Here is a 21944-nt window from a genome sequence, read left to right on the forward strand (position 1 = left end):
GTCGACGGCGCAAGGGCCACAAAATGGTTGCTCCTGTAGACTTGGCTGAAAATGAAAATAAAGAGAATGTAGTACTGTGTGCCTTTGCTTCAAGTGTGGATCCTCCATTAGAGGTAGAAGAGGAGGTGACGTTGCCAGTAGCAACCTCCGGTACGGTACCGAGTCAGAAGGATCTGACAGTCCTGAAAGAGGAGGCGGCCAGTCGTGACCAAGAGCTGGAGCCTATCAGCCAGCAGTGTCAGAGTGACGTGCAGCAACAATGTGGAAACCTGGAGATCGTGTCCTCAGACCAGCCGAACCTGGAGTCTGAAAGGCAGAAATTATACCAGGTTGTGAGGAATTTACAGCAAGACCTGAAGGGAAGCAACGAGGAAATTAACCAGTGGAAGGAAATGTTCTACGCAATTAAGGAGGACCGCCGCAAAATCAAGGAAGAGGTTTTGCAGTTGAAGCTTGAGAAGGAGGCGCGGCAGGATGGTGTTTCTGGACGCGAACAAATCCTAGAACGACTGCGCAAACAGCTCAACCAGGAGCTGTGTGACTCCAAGAAGGAGTGTGGTCAACGCAGTAGGGAACTGCAACAGAGTAAGAGAGATTATGAGGATCTCCTCAAGATGAAGGAAAAACTAGAGGAGGATAAGGCGGGTGCAGAGCAAGTGCGCCAAGTGGTTGAGACCACTCTGTTAGACACCCGTGAGGAGAATGATGATCTCCGGGGAAAGACCCTAGATCTGGAAGCTCAGGTGAAGAAGCTACAGATGTCCTGTGATACTCTCCAGAAGGCGGAGACGTACCGTAAGGAAACAGTCAGCAAGATGGAAGCTGAGCGAGAGAAGATGGAGGAGTCCATCGGAAAAGCCACAGACCAGGGCCAGGAGTTGACCGCTGGTGATGGGAGGTATGAAGCAGATACCTCCTCGAGTGATGTGGGCTCGGAGGATTCGGTGGATGTCGGAGCCGAGATCAAGCAGCTCAAGGAGTTGCTACAAGCCCAGTGGACGCAAGAGAAGCGTGAGAGACTGGCTATTGAGAGCCGAGAGGGCGCATTGGAGACGGAGAGGTCTGAGAGAGCTCTGCTGCTGGAAGAGCAGTTGAAGCAGGAAGAGCTTCAGAGATGGACTGCTGAGAGGCGAGTAACTGAGCTGGAAGGAGAAGTTTTAGAGCTCAAAGGTTGCCTAGCAAAGTGTCACGCGGTGAACGAGGTCTCCTTGGAGAAGGGAAAAGGCAAACAAGTTGCACTTACTCCCTTAGACCATGAGAAGGTGGTCCTGAGGAGAGCTAAGAGTAGGGTGTTGGAAGATAAAGGTGAAGTGGAGGTGGTCAAGACGAAAAGTTGTGAAGTTGTAACTGTGAGTCAGCTCAGGGGAAGCATACAGGGTGAAGATGCTGGAAAGCAGTGGTCCCTGAAACCTGAGCTGGTTGATCGTCTGGGAACCACTGGTGAGACCGAAACGTCTCGGTACAAGTGCCTCGTAGATGTACCCGAGGATTTGAGGGAAGAATGCCCAAGTGAGTACGTGCATGAGGAGTTTAAGAAGGCCGTGGGAGCCTGTAAGGTGTACTTGACCTCAGAAGCTAAACAGCTGGTGGTCCTGTCCACGACCGAAGTCACAGTGAAGAGGGTGGCTATCCTAAGTGACATGCACTGGCGATGTATTCGCACGAAGCGGTTTCTCCGGTTGAAGACGGAACAAGCCGTTAGACAACTGGAGTTGTTGAGGAAAGCTCACAGTATGTGTGAAGAAGTCATCCGGGTGCCTCATGTTCTGGTGAGGAAGCTCGTTGGGAGAAATGGTCGAGCCATGCAGATGATGGTCAAAAAGTCTGGTGTGGGGAAAGTAAGCAGTCCACGTGATCGTCAGGACTGGATACCAGACGAAGACGGCATGGTATCATTCTCCGCTGTAGGAACAGAAGAAAGCCTGGGGATATATGCGCATGCTGTTGGAGTACCGAGTGACCTACCTGCGAGAGGTAGAACAGTTGAATCTCGCTAGACTGCGAGTGGATAGACAGCATCATCTGAGTAGCAGAAGATGGCAGCCGTCTAGAAATTATGAGACCAGACAGAGAAAGGGCCCCCTAAATAACAGAACAGCTATAGCTGGAGTTAGGGACCTTTCAAGATGTCCTGAGAGTAGTGGGCGTGGGTTTAGAGGTAGTGAAACCTCCAGTAACTCAGGTTTGAGCAGCCCATACAAATGACCCAATAGAGGACGGGACATTACGGAGTCTAACCGGACCTTAGATACCAGGGCATGTGAGTCACACCGCTGTATGACTGACCGCTGGGAGGGGGGAGACCTGACAAGGCTACGACTGACCGCTGGGAGCAGGGGAGGTCTGACAAGATTATGACTGACCGCTGGGAGCGGGGGAGACCTGACAAGGTTACAATTGACCGCTGGGAGCGGGGGAGCTCTGACAAGGTTACGACCCGGAAAGGTGACCTGATGAAGTCAGTGACAGTGACAAATGGTAGGTCCCTAAGGAATGGGCTAATGTCGTTGACTAATGTTCCAGGGGCTGAGTAGCACAATTGTAAAGTACATGGTCTCTATGTGAACTGGGGGTTATAATGTCATTGTGTATATTATGTGTTCAACCCCACAAGTTTGAACAGAGCTGGGGGTTATAGTGATTGTGTATATTATGTGTTCAACCCCACAAGTTTGACCACAGGGGGGGGATATGTAATGCAGCGACTTGCTGGCATTACGGTAATGGTCCAGGATGTGTTTTACCTGACCATGTACCTTCCCCCTCAGCTGTCTGATCACATGACTGTGACATCAGCAAGGTCCTGTCAGTATGTGTGTGTGTGCACGGGATGCATATATAAACCCTGCTTGATGGGAGATAGGTGTGTTCTGTGAGAGAGGCGTAAGGCCTGTTCCCGTGTGTGTGGGACACCGACCGTGTGAGGCCTAGTGAGGCCGAGTGAAGCCTGGTGCCTGAAAGGTCGAGACTGGATCCTGTGTGGATGCTAGTGGCCTTGGAAGGCAGAGGTTTTGATGAAGAGTCCTGAAAGGCAGAGCCTGGATCCTGTGTGGATGTCAGTGGCCTTTGAGGGAACGACGGCTAGAGACCCCCACCTGGGAAGCCGCAAAGCCACAGTGGTGGCGGATTATTGAGGAAGAGTCCTGAAAGGCAGAGCCTGGATCCTGTGTGGATGTCAGTGGCCTTTGAGGGAACGACGGCTGGAGACCCCTACCTGGGAAGCCGCAAAGCCACAGTGGTGGCAAGCCTAATGGACTGCAGCAGCTAAACCCGGCAAAGGTAATACACTGTGTTATATGGACATTAATATGGACATTGCTATATAATTACCTTGCTGAAGGCTGTACCTGGAGCAAGTGGGCCTGTGTGTCACTTGGCTCATGAACATTATATATATATATATATATATATATATATATATATATGTGTGTCGGCGTGCCACTGAGTTGGACCCGGTGAACTGTGGTTTATGAAGTAATAAACTGCAGCGTTGTGAAAACAGAAAGACATTGCACGTGTGCATTGATTGTCGCAGCGAAGCGAGTATCCCCCATTATGATGACTAGTGCTGCCTTACAATATATATAAAATTATATACACGGTGGGGGAAATAATTATTTGATCCCTTGCTGTCTTTGTTAGTTTGCCCACTGACAAAGACAGGAACAGTCTATAATTTTAAGGGTAGGTTAACTTTAACATTGAGAGATAGAATATCCAAAAAAAATCAAGAAAATCACATTGTATAAATTAGATAATTTTTTTTGCATTTTGCAGTGAGAAATAAGTATTTCATTCCCTCTGGAAAACCACACTTAATACTTGGTGGTAAAACACATGTTGGCAAGCACAGTAGTCAGACGGTTTTTGTAGTTGATGATGAGGTTTGCGCACATGTCGGGAGGAATTTTGGTCCACTCCTCTTGAAAAGATCATCTCTAAATCATTAAGATTTTGAGGTTGTTGCTTGGCAAATCAGAGCTTTAACTCCCTCTATAAGTTTTCTATTGGATTAAGGTCTGGAGACTGGCTAGGCCACTCCATGACCTTACTGTGCTGCTTTTTGATCCACTCCTTTGTTGCTTTGGTTGTATGTTTTGGGTCATTGCCTTGCTGGAAGACCTAGCCACGACCCATCTTCAATGCTCTTACTGAGGGAAGGAGGTTGTTGGCCAAAATCTCGCGCTACATGACGCCAGCCATCTTCCCTTCAATACCGTGCAGTCGTCATGTTCCCTTTGCAGAAAAGCACCCCCAAAGTATGTTTACCCCACCATGCTTCATGGTTGGAACGATGTTCTTATTGTTGTACTTCCTTCTTCTTCCTCCAAACACGGCGAGTTGAGTTAATGCCAAAGAGCTCAATTTTTGTCTCATCTGACCACAGCACCTTCTCCCAATAACTCACAGAATTATCCAGGTGTTCATTGGCAAACTTCAGATGGGCCTGCACATGTGCCTTCTTGAGCAGGGGGACCTTGCGGGCACTGCAGGATTTTAAACCTTTAAGGCGTAATGTGTTACCAATGTTTTCCTTGGTGACTGTGGTCCCAGCTGCCTGGAGATCATTAACAAGTTCCCCCCGTGTAGTTTTAGGCTGATCTCTCACCTTCCTCATGATCGAGGATAACCCACCAGGTGAGATTTTGCATGGTGCCCCAGATCGATGTTGATTGACAGTCATTTTGTATTTCTTTCATTTTCTTACAATTGCACCAACTGTTGTCTCCTTCTCACCCAGCGTCTTACTTATGGTTTTGTAGCCCAATCCAGCTTTGTGCAGGTCTATGATCTTGTCCCTGACATTCTTAGAAAGCTCTTTGGTCTTGCCCATGTTGTAGAGGTTAGAGTCTGACTGATTAATGGAGTCTGTGGACAAGAGTCTTTTATACAGGTGACTATGTAAGACAGCTGTCTTTAATGCAGGTAACGAGTTGATTAGGAGCATCTAACTGGTCTGTAGCAGCCAGAACTCATAATAGTTTGTAGGGGATGAAATACTTAATTTTTTTTGCATTTTGCAGTGAGAAATATCTAATTTATACAATGTGATTTCCTTGATTTTTTTTTGGGGGGGGGATATTCTATCTCTCAATGTTAAAATTAACCTACCCTTAAAATTATAGACTGTTCATGTCTTTGTCAGTGGGCAAACTTACAAAAACAGCAAGGGATCGAATACTTTTTTCCCCCACTGTGTATGTATATATATATATATATATTGTAATGCAGCGACTTGCTGGCATTACGGTAATGGTCCAGGATGTGTTTTACCTAACCATGTACGTTCCCCCTCAGGTAACTGGTCACATGACTGTGACATAGCACAGGTCCTGCGCGCACAGAATGTCTGTCTGATCACATGACTGGGACATCAGCAAGGTCCTGTCAGTGTGTGTGTGTGTGCACGGGATGGATATATAAACCCTGCTTGATGGGAGACCGGTGTGTTCGGTGTGTTGGGCGTGAGGCCTGTTCCCCATGTGTGTGGGACACCGTGATACAGAGAAGCCTGGAAGCCTGAAAGGTCGAGGCTGGATCTTGTGTAGATGCCAGTGGCCTTGGAAGGCAGAGGCTTGCGGAAGAGTCCTGAAAGGTGCAGGCTGGATGTGAGTGAAGACATACCAGTAGCCTTCGAGGGACGACGGCTAGAGACCCCCACCTGGGAAGCCGCAAAGCCACAGTGGTGGCGGATTAAAAGGACTGCAGCAGCAACTAAACCCGTCAAAGGTAATACACTTTGTTATATGGACACTTGTATGGACATTGCTAAAGTATTACTTTGCTGAAGGCTGTAACCTGGGCCAAGTGGGCCGGTCTGCCACTTGGGCTCGTGGACATTATATGTGTGAACTGTGGTTTATGAAGTGCAATAAACTGCAGCATTGTGAAATACCGGAAAGACATTGCTGGTGTGCATTAATTGATCCGGTGCAGCGAGTATCCCCCATTATGATGACTAGTGCTGCCTTACATATGGTGGAGGATGCGGGCAACGACAACCCGGTTGCTAGGGGCAACTGCAGTCCGGTTGCTAGGGGCAACTGCAGTCTGGTTGCTTGAGGTAACTGCAGCCCGGTTGCTAGGGGCAACGGCACAGGATGACGAGTGTGGTTACAAGCATCTTGCTGTGGCTCGGCGGGGCTCACGAAGCTTAAAAGCATCTGGCTGCAACTCGGCGGGGTTGCGAAGATTGTCGTCGCACTCAAACCTGGTTTGCTGTGACTCGGCGGGCCTCACGAAGGTTAAAGCATCTGGCTGCAACTCGGCAGGGTTGCGAAGGTTGTCGTCGCACTCAAATCCGGTTTTGCTGTGGCTCGGCGGGGCCACGAAATTTTTCAGGGGAGAGCTGTGTGTGAATAGTGTCCTGAGGAAATGCAGGAGCAGATAAAAATGGCTGTGAAAGGAGCAGCAACTGAGTCTGAAGCTATTGAGCGATTAGAGCGATTAAAGTGCCTGTTAAAACCAGAGCATGTATTTGAGAAACGTCTACTGGACATGAAACTGGACATGGTGCAGGAACCACAGGAGCTGTGGGCACCATATGGAATGGCGGCAGTGGACCATTCTATTAACTCTCCGGGGACGCCATTGTTGTCTCAGAGTGCCTGGGGAGGTGGTAAGAGCTGTTGTGAACTGATTCCTAAGACTATTGTTGATTTTTCTTGTAAAAATTCCCCTGTCGGTGTGGTTGTTAAAAAGGCGGTGGAGTCTAAAAAAGGGGCGGTTGTTCAAAACAGCGTGGAGGATAGAAAATCAAAAAAAATTACTGGTGGTGGGTTGGTACCTCCTAAAAATGACAATGTGACCGTTGATAACGGGGTAGCTCCAGTAGAAGGGGGTGACGTCAAAGTGGGAGGTGACCTGTTAGTCCACAACACCATGGGGAGTGACACAGACCCCGTAGCTGACAGTGACACTACGAAAGTAGAAGGAGAGGTCAGTCAGGAGGGGCTAGACGAGGTGAGAAAGTCCCCATCTCGTAGACGGTGCAAGGGCCACAAAAAGGTTGCTCCTGTAGACTTGGCTGAAAATGAAAATAAAGAGAATGTAGTACTGTGTGCCTTTGCTTCAAGTGTGGATCCTCCATTAGAGGTAGAAGAGGAGATGACGTTGCCAGTAGCAACCCCCGGTACTGTACCGAGTCAGAAGGATCTGACAGTCCTGAAAGAGGAGGCGGCCAGTCATGACCAAGAGCTGGAGCCTATCGGCCAGCAGGGTCAGAGTGACGTGCAGCAATTATGTGAAAACCTGGGGAACGTGTCCTCAGATCAGTTGATCCTTGAGTCTGAACAGCAGAAAATACACCAGCTTATGAGGAACTGGCAGCGAGACGTGGAGCAAAGCCACGCGGAAATTAACCAGTGGAAGGAAATGTTCTACGGAATTAAGGAGGACCGCCGCAAAATCAAGGAGGAGGTTTTTCAATTAGAGATTGACAAAGCGGTGTGTGAAGATGAGTTATGCGAGGTGAAAGATCGCTTCTCCCTGGTACAGTTAGAGCTGTCTGCCCTCAAAGAGTCGCTGCAGCATGAAGTTGCTGGGCATGAACAAAACCTAGAACGACTGCGCGAACAGTTCCACCAGGAACTGTGTGACTCCAAGAAGGAGTGCGATGAAAAGTTCGGTAAGGAACTGCAACAACGTAGGAGAGATTATGAGGATCTCCTCAAGGTTAAAGTAAAACTAGAGGAGGATAAGGCAGGTGCAGAGCACGTGCGCCAAGTGGTTGAGACCACCCTGCAGGACACCCGTGATGAAAATGGTGATCTCCGCAGGAAGACCCTAGGTCTGGAAGCTCAGGTGAAGGAGCTACAGATGTTCTGTGATACTCTCCAGAGGGCGGTGACGTGCCTTAAGGAAACAGTCAGCAAGATGGAAGCTGAGCGGAAAAAGGTGATGGAGTCTATTGGAGAAGCCACAGACCAGGGCCAGGAGTTGGACACTGGAGATGGGAGGTATAAAGCAGATACCTCCTCGAGTGATGTGAGCTCGGATGATTCGGTGGATGTAGGAGCCGAGATCAAGGAGCTCAAGGAGTCGCTACAAACCCATTGGAAGCAAGAGGAGCTTCAGAGACGAGCCGCTGAGAGGCGAGTTGCGGAGCTAGAGGAAGAAGTTCCCGGGCTCAAAAGTCACCTGACAAAGTATCACTCAGTGAACGAGGCCTTCTTGGAGAAGGAAAAGGGCGAACACGTTGCACTCACTCCCTTATACCAAGAGAGGGTGGACCTGAGGAGAGCTAAGAGAGTGTTAACCACAGATAAATATGAGATAGAAGTGGTCAAGACGAAAATTGGTGAATTTGTAGCTGTGAGTCAGCTCAGGGGAAGCGTAAAGGGGGAAGAAGCTGAAAGTCAGTTGTCCCTGAACCCTGAGCTGGTTGATCGTATGGAAACCACTGGTGAGACCGAAACGTCTTGGTACAAGTGCCTCGTAGATGTACCCGAGGATTTGAGGGAAGAATGCACCAGTGAGTCCGTGCATGAGGAGTTTAAGAAGGCCGTGGGAGCCTGTAAGGTGTACTTGACCTCAGAAGCTAAACAGCTGGTGGTCCTGTCCACGACCGAAGTCACAGTGAAGAGGGTGGCTATCCTAAGTGACATGCACTGGCGATGTATTTGCACGAAGTGGTTTCTCCGGTTGAAGACTGAACAAGCCGTTAGACAACTGGAGTTGATGAGGAAAGCTCACAGTATGGGTGAAGAGGTCATCCGGGTGCCTCATGTTCTGGTGAGGAAGCTCGTTGGGAGAAATGGTCGAGCCATGCAGATGATGGTCAAGAAGTCTGGTGTGGAGAAAGTAAGCAGTCCACGTGATCGTCAGGACTGGATACCAGACGAAGACGGCATGGTATCATTCTCCGCTGTAGGAACAGAAGAAAGCCTGGGATATATGCGCATGCTGTTGGAGTACCGAGTGACCTACCTGCGAGAGGTAGAACAGTTGAATCTCGCTAGACTGCGAGTGGATAGACAGCATCATCTGAGTAGCAGAAGATGGCAGCCGTCTAGAAATTATGAGACCAGACAGAGAAAGGGCCCCCTAAATAACAGAACAGCTATAGCTGGGGACCTTTCAAGATGTCCTGAGAGTAGTGGGCGTGGGTTTAGAGGTAGTGAGACCTCCAGTAACTCAGGTTTGAGCAGCCCATACCAACGACCCAATAGAGGACGGGACATTACGGAGTCGAACCGGACCTTAGATACCAGGGTTTGTGAGTCACACCGCTGTATGACTGACTGCTGGGAGCGGGGGAGATCTGACAAGGTTACGACTGACCGCTGGGAGCGGGGGAGGTCTGACAAGATTATGACTGACCACTGGGAGCGGGGGAGACCTGACAAGGTTACAACTGGGAGTGGTGGAGCTCTGACAAGGTTACGACCCGGAAAGGTGACCTAACGAAGTCAGTGACAGTGACAAATGGTAGGTCCCTAAGGAATGGGCTAATGTCGTTGACTAATGTTCCAGTAGCTGAGTAGCACAATTGTAAAGTACATGGTCTCTATGTGAACTGGGGGTTATAATGTCATTGTGTATATTATGTGTTCAGCCCCACAAGTTTGAACAGAGGGGGGGGATATGTAATGCAGCGACTTGCTGGCATTACGGTAATGGTCCAGGATGTGTTTTACCTGACCATGTACGTTCCCCCTCAGGTGACTGGTCACATGACTGTGACATAGCACAGGTCCTGCGCGCACAGAATGTCTGTCTGATCACATGACTGGGACATCAGCAAGGTCCTGTCAGTGTGTGTGTGTGTGTGCACGGGATGGATATATAAACCCTGCTTGATGGGAGACAGGTGTGTTCGGTGTGTTGGGAGTGAGGCCTGTTCCCCATGTGTGTGGGACACCGTGATACAGAGACGCCTGGCAGCCTGAAAGGTCGAGGCTGGATCTTGTGTAGATGCCAGTGGCCTTGGAAGGCAGAGGCTTGCGGAAGAGTCCTGAAAGGCGCAGGCTGGATGTGAGTGAAGACATACCAGTAGCCTTCGAGGGACGACGGCTAGAGACCCCCACCTGGGAAGCCGCAAAGCCACAGTGGTGGCGGATTAAAAGGACTGCAGCAGCAACTAAACCCGTCAAAGGTAATACACTTTGTTATATGGACACTTCATAGAATCATAGAATCATAGAATGGTAGAGTTGGAGGGGACCTCCTGGGTCATCTGGTCCAACCCCCTGCTCAAAGCAGGATTCACTAGATCATCTCAGACAGATGTCTGTCCAGCCTCTGTTTGAAGACGTCCATTGAAGGGGAACTCACCACCTCTCGTGGCAGCCTGTTCCACTCATTAATCACCCTAACTGTCAAAAAGTTTTTTCTAATATCTAATCTGTGTCTCCTCCCATTTAGTTTCATCCCATTGCTTCTAGTCTTTCCTTGTGCAAATGAGAATAAAGATGATCCTTCTACAATGTGACAGCCCTTGACATATTTGTAGACAGCTATTAAGTCTCCTCTCAGTCTTCTTTTTTGCAAGCTAAACATTCCCAAATCCTGCAACCGTTCCTCATAGGACAGGGTTTGCAGACCAGTCACCATTCTGGTCGCTCTTCTCTGAACTTGCTCCAGTTTGTCTATGTCTTTTTTAAAATGTGGTGCCCAAAACTGTACACAGTATTCCAGATGAGGTCTGACCAAAGAGGAGTAAAGACCGATAATGACTTCACGTGATCTAGACTGTATGCTTCTGTTAATACATCCCAGAATTGTATTTGCCTTTTTTGCTGCTGCATCACACTGTTGACTCATGTTCAGTGTATGATCTATTAGTATACCTAAGTCTTTTTCACATGTACTGTTGCTTAGCTCTATTCCTCCCATTCTGTATATGCTTTTTTCATTTTTATTGCCCAGATGTAGTACTTTGCATTTTTCCCTGTTAAAAATCATTCTGTTGGTTGCTGCCCACTGCTCCAGTTTATTTAGGTCTTTTTGAATCCTCTCTCTCTTCTCTAGTATTAGCTATCCCTCCTAGCTTTGTGTCATCAGCAAATTTAATCAGTTTACCCTCAATTCCTTCATCTAAATCATTGATAAAGATGTTGAACAATACAGGTCCCAGGATGGAGCCCTGTGGTACCCCACTTGAGACATTCATCCAGCTGGATGTGAAGCCATTTACAACCACTCTTTGAGTCCGATCACTAAGCCAGTTATGAATCCACCTAACAGTTGCCTGGTCCATTGCATACTTGGTCATTTTTTTCAATAAGGATGGTGTGAGATACTTTGTCAAATGCTTTGCTGAAGTCAAGATATACTATATCTACAGCATTTCCCTGATCCACCCAGTCAGTGATTCTGTCATAGAAGGAAATTAAGTTAGTCTGACATGACTTGTTAGTTACAAACCCATGCTGACTCTGGTTAATCACTTCATTCTTATCCAGGTACTTACATACATGTTGTTTAATAATTTGTTCAAAGATCTTTCCTGGTATAGAAGTCAGACTCACCGGCCTATAGTTCCCTGGGTCCACCTTCTTCCCCTTTTTGAAGATAGGAACAACATTTGCTCTTGTATGGACCTTGACTGTAACCTGGGCCAAGTGGGCCGGTCTGCCACTTGGGCTCGTGGACATTATATGTGTGAACTGTGGTTTATGAAGTGCAATAAACTGCAGCATTGTGAAATACCGGAAAGACATTGCTGGTGTGCATTAATTGACCCGGTGCAGCGAGTATCCCCCATTATGATGACTAGTGCTGCCTTACAATATATATCTGTAGCTTTGTCGCCATAAAAAGGTGGGGGCTCGGACACATTTCTTGCACTTGGGCCCCAAGCTGTTAATGTCCCCCCCTACTTTTTTCAACCTATGTAACTATGTAGAATGCACATTAGGAAAATGCTTGAAATGCAATTTCCAATAATATTATTTTACAAGTAATTTCCTCTTTTTTTTTTTCTTTGTAAAGTGCTAGTTATAAACCCAGACTCTGGATCTAGAAAGTGCAAAACACTCATGACAAACTTGCACATTTAATTTGTAATCTGTATTTCTTATGGTGCCTAAGGGAAGCCATAATGATAAGGCCCCTGCTTGGTAACAAGTGCAGTTATCTGCCTCTGTAACAAAAGCAAATTACCAATGATGAAAGGGTTAATACTTGTGCCCTGCATCAGTAATAGACCCTGTAGTCACCATGACAACTGTTATGAGGTCATAAACAAGTGTCATAAAGAAGATTCCATAAAAGAATGCCGCGCTACCACGATTAGTGCCATTACTGATGCGCCTGAGGACCTTGAGCTTGACCATCCCACGTAATGTGCCGACCTTGGTGTAATTTGGAGGTTCTAGCAGGGAAAGGGGTTGTCTGCTTTAGACACCCCTAGGGCATGGGAAGGTAACAAAGGGGGGTCCCTAGACCAGGATCCCCTTCTGTTACCCTCTATATAGAGCAGCTCTCCTTTGGGAGTTCATGGACTGATCTATGACTTTAATGGGTGATAAATTGGGAGGGATTATTTATCCTATTAGGGATTAGGCATAGCGAACTGTAACCAAATGTCCAATTTTTTGAGAGGTGGACCTGGATGTGTAAGGGAGAAATTATACATCCACCTGGCCAATCAGATCAGCCAAATTCGCTCCATGAATCAATGTGGTGACAGATATCGCAGCCAGATCTCTCCCACATCCGGTTTATCATATTTATAGTCTGTATTCATGTTGTTCTCTATAAATCTGGTAAAATGTACAAATTGTAAAATTCTGCAGTTACATCTGTTATATATTGGCACTAACTCTCTAAGCCCAAGGGATGGGCAGCCCTCCAGCCATGGTTCCCTAGAGGTTTCATCCACAGGGGGTTTTCCTCTCCTGAGTGCTGGGGGGTGACTCTTCGTGAGTCGGGGGTTGTGCTATTTTTGGTATCATCTAAATTTAAATAAAATTTTGACCATTTGACACCTAATTACAATGCTTCGTGTATTTATTTTGTGTGCTTCTGTCTGATTAACTTTGTTTGGGGGTCGGGGTCTATCACATACGGCTGGACATCTGCCAGCAGCACAGAACCCAGTAAGCGCATTTTTCCCCAGGGGTCGCCCCTGCTCTGATGATGATGGTGAAGAGGAGACTAACATTACAGCACAACTCCTGGACGCATGCTCTCATCATTGGATAAAAGAATTGTTTTACAGCAGTATAAGCAGATTACTCATCTATTCCTGTAATTTCCGTTGTCTTCAATGGATGGAGGAGGCTGCAAGCAAGATGGTCTATAGGAACAGAGGCTACACAGAGTCTTCTTTATCCTGATAGGTGATGGTTCGGTGTCATGTAAATTTAAATAAAGTTGAGAACGTTTGACACCTAATTGCAATGCTTTGTGTATTTATTTTGTATGCTTCTGTCTGATTCATTTTGTTTGGGAGTCGGGCTCCATCACATATCACTGAGTGATACGTCTGACATCTGCCGGCCGCAGTTTAGCCCCAGGGGTTGCCCCTGCTCTGGGGAGTATGATGGAGCAGAGAAGATAAGCATTACAGCACAGCACCTGCAAGTGAGCGCTCATCCTCAGAATAAGGACTTATATTACAGTATTACAAGCAGCTTCCTCGCCTCATTCACACAGTGAGTATTTTGGGCAGTAATTTACATTAGTATTTGTAAGCTAAAAACCAGAGAGGAACAAACACAGAGAAAAATAATAACTGAATCACTCTCACCTCTTCTGTGTTTTGGATCCACTCCTGGCGTCTGTTAACAAATACTGATGCAAAATATCGCCATGTAAAAGGGCCCTAAATCCTTACTGACTGATTTGACAATTCTTTAGAAAAAAACAATATATGCCTGACCATGCATTTAATCCATCCTGTTGCTCATATCTTCTGGGCTCAGACCCACAATGCCGTGACTCTCGGCCAGTGTACATAAGGAGAAAGTGGGAAAAGTCTTCAATAAAAAATAATTCTCACTTTATTGGTGCAAAATATTAAAATATACAAAAGTCCATGATAGCGGAGATGCAATCTCGACGCGTTTCTGGCTTACGCCCTTAGTCAGTGATCCTGTTGTCATGACAATCCGTGCCTCCAGGTATCCCAGTGACTGTGGCCTGCTTAGATCGAGCTAGGAGCATGGTCTCAGAGGCTTCTATCACTGTAACACTGACAGGTAGAATTCATTGCAATGCTTTATAACAGTGACTATACTAATAAAAGCTAGTCCCATAGAGGGACTAAATGAAAAAGTAAAAAAAAGAATGTGAAAAAATATTTAAAAAAAAAACTAATCAAAAAATAAACAGAAAAAAATGAAAATAATGTTATATCAATAAATGGGTATATTCATATGAAAACTAAAATAAACCAAAAAGGTCCACATATTTGTTATGATCACGTCCACGGCCTATAAAATGGTCACACTAGTTAACGCCTTCAGCGGACACTGTAAAAAAAAAAATATTCTTTTTCATCTTACCGCCAAACAAAGAGTGGAACAAAACACGATCAAAAAGTCGAATGGAAATAAAAATGGTTTAGCTAAAAACTAGTGACGAGTGAGCACTAAAATGCTCGGGTGCTCGTTGCTCGAGTCGAGCAAATTGGAATACTCGGGTGCTCGGTCCAAGTAACGAGCCCAATGTAAGTCTATGGGAAACTCGAGCATTTTTCCGGCGCCCCCCCCCCCCCGTCGGTCTGCAGAGGGCCTAAAAATTGCCCAAATCGATGGGAACAGTACTCAAACGACATGAGAACAGCATGGGGAAGACTCCTGGAAGCATCTCAGGCTCCCAGGTCAATGATGTCAACAATGTTGTCAGAGGTATTACGCTACTTTTACGGACTCACAATAAAACATACAAAAACTAAACCAAAATGGATTTTCCTGGGAAATATGTTAAGGAACATCCTTTCCAGAGTAATGACTTGTATATAAGGCAAAATAAATAACCAAAAATAAAAATGCTCCATCACACCTTGGGCTATGTTCACACATAGCATTTTTGATGCATTTTTGCACTTTTGCATTGCTTTCAACCGTGACAAATACATTCACCAGGAAATGGCATTTTAACATTTTACAACCTTATCTGGCAATGTGGTGTATGAAACATCATCAGACATATCCTGTTTCATTTATGAAGGAGGGTTTGTGAAAGTCACAAACACTATTTTTACTGCCTTACTATTCTTAAAGGGCCAGCAGTCGGCTATGCTTTGTTGTTCCCATTATTAAAGAGTGGGTCTCCTATACTGTTATTGCGTATGCAGTGACTGCAAGGACTGCCAAAAATTTGGACACAACCCAATACCCGTTTGAAGAGACATACAGGAGGGTCTCAGTAAAAAAAATGTTCCCATTATAAAGGAGTGGGTCTCCTATAGTGGTAATGCCCATGCTGTGACTGCAAGGGCTGCCAAAATTTGGGAAAAACCCCACTAACAATTTAAAGACACATAGAGCTGGGCCACAGTAATGACATGTTCCCATTAGAAAGGATAAGGATCTGCTATACAGTTATAGGGTATGCAGTGAGTCCAACAGCTGCTAAAATTTAGGAAAAGCCACACTAACAATTTAAAGACACATAGAGCTGGGCACAGTAACGACATGTTCCCATTAGAAAGGAGACGGTCTCCTATCCAGTTATAGGGTATGCAGTGAGTCCAACGGCTGCCAAAATTTAGGAAAAACCCTATTAACAATTTAAAGACATATGGAGCTGGGCTACAGTAATGAGTACGACATGTTCCCATTAAAAAGGAGTGGGTCTCCAATACTATTTGCCTATGCAGTGAATGCAATGGCTGCCAAAAATTACGAGGCACTCCAATGCCCCTTGCAAGAGATGCAGAGGTTGGAGGGCCTCCTGAAAACAATGTTCCCATTATTAGGAAGTGGGTCTCCCATACTGTTTGCCTATGCAGTGAATGCAACGGCTGCCAAAAATTTGGAGGCACTCCAATGCCCCTTGCAAGAGACGTAGATATGGTGATATGGTAGATATGGTAGTGATATGGAGGAGAATGTGAAGGATGAGGAGAAGGAGGAGGACAAGAGCAAATAGACAAAATCAGGAAGCGTATACCCATGTCTGGGTGTGAAGACAGAGGTGCATGGGAATACAGTTAGACCTCCCAAAAAAACACACTGTATTTGAGTTTATGTTACGCTGCTATCATTCAGTGATGTTGAGAAGTCTGGCCCAAACCAGCCTTTGATCATTTTTAAAAGAGTCAGCCTGTCAGCATTTTCAGTTGACAGCGGCAGGGCAGGCCAGGACCTTCAAGGTGTAGAGAGCCAGTTCATGCCACGTGTCCAGCTTGGATACCCAATAATTATAAGGCACAGAAGAATCAAGGACTACGTTGGCACGGTCGGCAAGGTACTCCCTCACCATCTTCCGAAACTTTTCCCTCTTTGGGAGAGTACCCCGCGCCTCAGGACCTATGAGATGGGAGGGTCTGGGAAAACTGTCCCAGAACTTTGACAGTGTTCCCCTGCCTCTGCTGGATTGAATTTGTGTCTCTCTCGCTTGTACTCCTTGGTTGTCCAACGAACTGTGACCTCTGCCGCCAGCGTTTTCAGATGGGAATTTTTTAAATAATTCCGCAACAAGAGCCTTCTCGTACTGCACCATTTTATTAGGTCTGTCCTGCAAGGGAATAAGAGACAGAAAGTTCTCCTTGTAGCGTGGGTCTAGAAGTGGCACCAACCAGTAAGGACTGTCACTCAAAATTTGGACAACGCAAGGATCACGGGAAAGGCAGCGTAGCATAAACTCAGCCATGTGTGCCAGATTGCTAACAGGCAAGACTTCCGTGTCCTCACCAAGAGGACGACTGACCATGCTCTCCTCCTCATCCTCCTCCTCTGCCCTGTCCTCAGGCCATTCACGCTGAACAGACAGTTTGACAGTTGTGCAGGTAGTACCATCTATAGTGCAGGAAACTAGCTCCTGTTCTTCCTCCTCCTCCTCGTCTTCCTCATTGTCACCTAATCCATGTTGGAATGAGATGAGGTTGCGCTGTATGGAATCACCCTGTATGGTTCCTTGCTCCATCTCATCGTGCTCTGCCTGCAATGCATCCTCTTTAATTGTGAGCAGAGAACGTTTCAGAAGACAGAGAATCGGGATGGTGACGCTAATTATGGAGTCATCGCCGCTCACCATCTTGGTGGAGTCCTCAAAGTTTTGGAGGATGGTACATATGTCTGACATCCATGTCCACTCCTGAGGTTTTATGTGTGGAGTCTGAACTGAAAACCAACGGCCTTGTTGATGCTGGTAGTCAACAACTGCCCTCGTCTGCTCACAAATACTTCCCAACATCTGCAATGTAGACTTCCAACATGTGGGGACATCACAGATCAGTAGGTAAGCTGGAAGCTGCAAACGCTGCTGAAGTACGGCAAGGGCGGCGGAAGCTGTAGCTGACTTTCTAAAACTGGCACATGGGCGACGCATTTTAAAAAGCAGATCCGGCATATTTGGGTAAGTTTTGAGAAACCGCTGAACCACGAGATTAAGCACATAGGCCAAGCATGGTACGTGTGTGAGCTCGCCTCGCCTCAGAGCTGCCACCAGGTTCCGCCCAGTGTCACACACGACCATGCCTGGCTGTAGGGCCAGCGGTGTCAGCCACAGATCTGCCTGCTCTTTCAGAGCTGTCCAAAACTCTTCAGCGTTGTGCGGTTTGTCACCTAAGCATAACAGATTCAGCACAGCCTGTTGCTGCTTGGCCGAGGCAGTACTGCAGTGCTTCCAGCTTGCGACTGATATGGTAATTTCGGAGATGGAGGCTGAAGAGGGGGAGGATGAGGTGGTGCAGGAGCTGTAGAATGTGGGGGCAACCCTGATTGATCCAGGGCCCGCAATCCTCGCGTCGGGAAGATGTGTTCCATCCAAAGGGCCAACTGGGTCCCAGCTTCCAATATATTAACCCAGTGTACTGTCAGCGAGATGTACCATCCCTGCCCACAAGCACTTGTCCAAGTTTTCTTGGTTAGGGGAACTTTCCCAGTAACTGCGTTACTGAGGGCACAGCTAATGTTGTGGGACACATGCTCATGTAATGCAGGGACGGCACACCAGGAGAAATACCGGCGGCTGGGGACCGAGTACCAAGGGACGGCCGCCACCATCAGGTTGTGGAAAGCTTCCATCTCCATGAGCCTAAAAGGCAACATTTCTAAAGTAAGCATTCATGAAATGTGTGAATTTAGCAGTATGGCCTATGGGGCGTACGCTGCGTATTTGTGCTTGCATTCCATGGACTGGGGTAGGGACAACTGAACGCTGCACTGGGACAAGGAAGTGGACATGCTTGCTGATGGGCTAGTTGAGAGTGTGTACCTACACGTGCAGGGCGGGAGGCATCATTGCATGCGTCATGGACAGGGGATTGGCGTGCACGCACAACAGCGGAAGAAGCAGTGGTGTCACCCGCAGACACTGTTTCTGGACCCTGGGGTTCGGCCCACTTAGTCGTGTGCTTTGCTGTCATGTGCCTGATCATGCTGGTGGTGGTCAGACTGCTAGTTTTGCTACCCCTGTTGATGCTGGCCTGGCAGGTGGTGCAAATGGCCTTTTTGGAGTTATCTGCAGAGTCTTTAAAAAACAACCAAACTCAGGAAGACCTAACAGTTGTACTGGCAACTTCCGTCATGCTGGCGTTACGAGGAGTTCCCTCCCGCCTTGTGTCTGCGGCCACCACACTGCTTCTTTCTGCCTGTTGTGGTGCTACTCCTCCCTCCCCCCTGTGTGCTGCTGTCCTCGCTCTGTATGTCCCCCTGCCAGATTGGGTCAGTTACTATATCATCAACCACCTCGTCTTCCACTTCCGCACCCTGGTCCTCCTCCTGACTTTCTGGCAATTGTGTTTCATCATCATCCACCTCTTGCGACAGTAATTGCACTTTCCCACCATTGCCTGTGTTTGAACGTGGCTGCTCCAATATTTGGGTATCACTACACCCGTTCTCCTCTTGACTCGCTTGAAGCTGGCCAAGCGATAGGCCCCAATCTGCAAATGGAAAAGTGAACAACTCTTCTGAGTGTCCAAGTGTGGGATCCATTTGGCATGGAGGAAGGAAGGAGGATCAGGATGAGGAATATGCATTCCAGACTCACAGCTACTGAGACTTGACTGTGTGGAAGACAGGATGGTGGTGGTGGCAAAGTGACTGGAAGCATTATCTGCTATCCAACCAACAACCTTTTGACACTGCTCTGGGTTCAATAGTGGTGTACTGGGGTCCCTTAGCAATTGGGACAGGAAGGTGGAGCGACAAGATGTGGGTGTTTGTTGTGGCACAATTTCAGCTTCCCACGGCCACGTCCTCGGCCTGTGCATGCACCATCACTATCACGTCCACTTCCCCGTCCCTTGCCACGCACCTTGCCCATTTTAAATGGAGGACAATATTTTCCACGTTCACGAGAAATGGCTGATTTAGAAACGCAGTTATATGTGATACGTCTGATAAAGAACCACGGTTTTAAATAGCAGGCCTGTAATTTACTAATATTATTCTACACAGAGACCTAGTGTGAATAGCTTGACCGACACACTGCAATGAAATGAAAATGGAAGAAATGGCTGATTTTGGAACACTGTTATAGATGATATGTCTGACAGAAAACCACAGTTTTAAATAGTAGGCCTGTAATTTACTAATATTATTCTACACAGAGACCTAGTGTGAATAGCTTGACCGACATACTGCAATGAAATGAAAATGGAAGAAATGGCTGATTTTGGAACACTGTTATAGATGATATGTCTGACAGAAAACCACAGTTTTAAATAGCAGGCCTGTAATTTACTAATACTATTCTTCACAGACACCTACTGTGAATATCTTGACCGAAACACTGCAACAGAATGGAAAAGGAGGCCGATATTTTCCATGTTCAGTTCAAATTTCTGGATTTTTATCGCTGAAATATGGAACAGATCTGGCTGTATTCTGCAGTGCTAATAAGCAAATGGAGCAGAAAAATAGTGTACTCTGGATTGCTTTTTAAGCAAATAACCAGGATTAAGATAAAAAAAAAATTGCCCTGGCCCCTGATATCTGGGGCAATGTCTACAAATATCTGTAATTATTACAGCAGCAGCAGACAGGATGTTCAAGGGACCCTCTTGCGCTATATGCTCTGCAGTCTGCCACATACACTGCCTGCCTGCCTAACTCCTGCCTAGCACTGATTATATGCAGCTGGATTAGTCCTCAGAAGGACTGTTAGTTTAGATGGATATATAGAGCACAGACCAAAAGTTTGGACACCTCTTCTCATTTAAAGATTTTTCTGTATTTTCAGGACTATGAAAACTGTACATTCACAGCGAAGGCATCAAAACTATGAATCAACACATGTGGAATTATATACTTAACAAAAAGTGTGAAACAACTGAAAATATGTCTTATATTCTAGCTTCTTCAAAGTAGCCATCTTTTGCTTTGATGACAGCTCCAGGTAACATCTATCAGCCATCACCATTCATACTTACCTCTTTCTGTTCTGGCGCATATAAAATGGGACACATTTCCCATGTGCATACACCGGCACACTGACTGTTAGTTATGCCACATGGACGCACCCTGGTGATACTCCTGGATTCAAATAAGTAAGTTGCACAGCTATATACTCAGTTTGATACTCTCTGATACGCACTCTGAGGACTCCAGTTTCTTTTTACCTTTGGGGCATATTTATGACTTTTCATATATTTCACTATTTCTCCAAGTATTCTACCTCCTGCTTTGTTCTGAAATGAATACCTTTGGAATTCTAAGTTTGCCAGTTCCCCTTTTTTTGATTATATGGCATTGGATGATTTCTTACTGATTATTTTTATATTATAGGTACAATTTGCGCTTGAATATGACCGCCTATGCTCAAAATAAGTGACCCACTACTTGGCAACCTTGCATATGAGCTTTATGTATGTTTGGAAAAAAATATATGTATGTAATATGTATGGCTCTATTATTTGTGTGACCATATTAAATGTAGTATTCATATTTTTCATTGACACAGATAACCTTGATAAAGGCAATTAGCCGAAACAAAACGTTCCGGTGGTTATTATCTTGTTACAGTCACTCTTTGGCATTAAAAAAAAAATTCTTGAAATGATATACAGTTGTTTTTTCACTTATTAGTGCCGGAGGTTTAGTTAAGATATTAATGGACTATTTTCCTCCTGAGCACAAATTTTTTTTTTTAAACAGTGTGAACCCTTATTGTTCTTCTGATATCCTTTGACTTAAACCAGGGATGCCAAACTCAAACTCAGAGAGCCAAAATGAAAAACTTGGACAAAATCGCGGGTCAACCGGTATACAGTATAATGGGCCCCACATAGTCCTCCATACAGAATAATGGACCCCATATAGTCCTCCATACAGAATAATGGGCCTCACATAGTCCTCCATACATTATTATGGGCACCACATATTCCTCCATACATAATAATGGACCCCATATAGTCCTCCATACAGAATAATGGGCACCACATATTCCTCCATACAGAATTTTTATGGCTTGCTTTCAAAAAACGCTTTATTTTTGCCACTCTTCCATAAAGACCAGATTTCTGGACTAGTAGTTGTCCTGTGGACAGATTCTCCCACCTGAGCTGAGGATTTGCAGCTCCTCCAGAGTGACCATGGGCCTTTTGGCTGCTTCTCTAATTAGTTCTCTCCATACAAGGACTGTCAGTTTAGGTGGACGGCCATGTCTTGATAGGTTTGCAGTTGTACCATACTACTTACGTTTTTCTTTATTATCGATTGAACTGTGCTCCGTGAGTTGTTCAGAGCTTGGGCTATTTTTTTTTTATAACCTAACCCTGCTTTACTCTTCTCCATAGCTTTATCTCTGACCTGCCCGGTGTATTCCTTGGTTTTCATGATGCTGTTTGATTCCTAATGTTCTCAAATAAACCTCTGAGATTT

Source organism: Phyllobates terribilis, unplaced genomic scaffold (assembly GCF_046119375.1).
Source record: "Phyllobates terribilis strain yellow unplaced genomic scaffold, ASM4611937v1 Scaffold_189__1_contigs__length_3638672, whole genome shotgun sequence".
NCBI lineage: Eukaryota > Metazoa > Chordata > Amphibia > Anura > Dendrobatidae > Phyllobates > Phyllobates terribilis.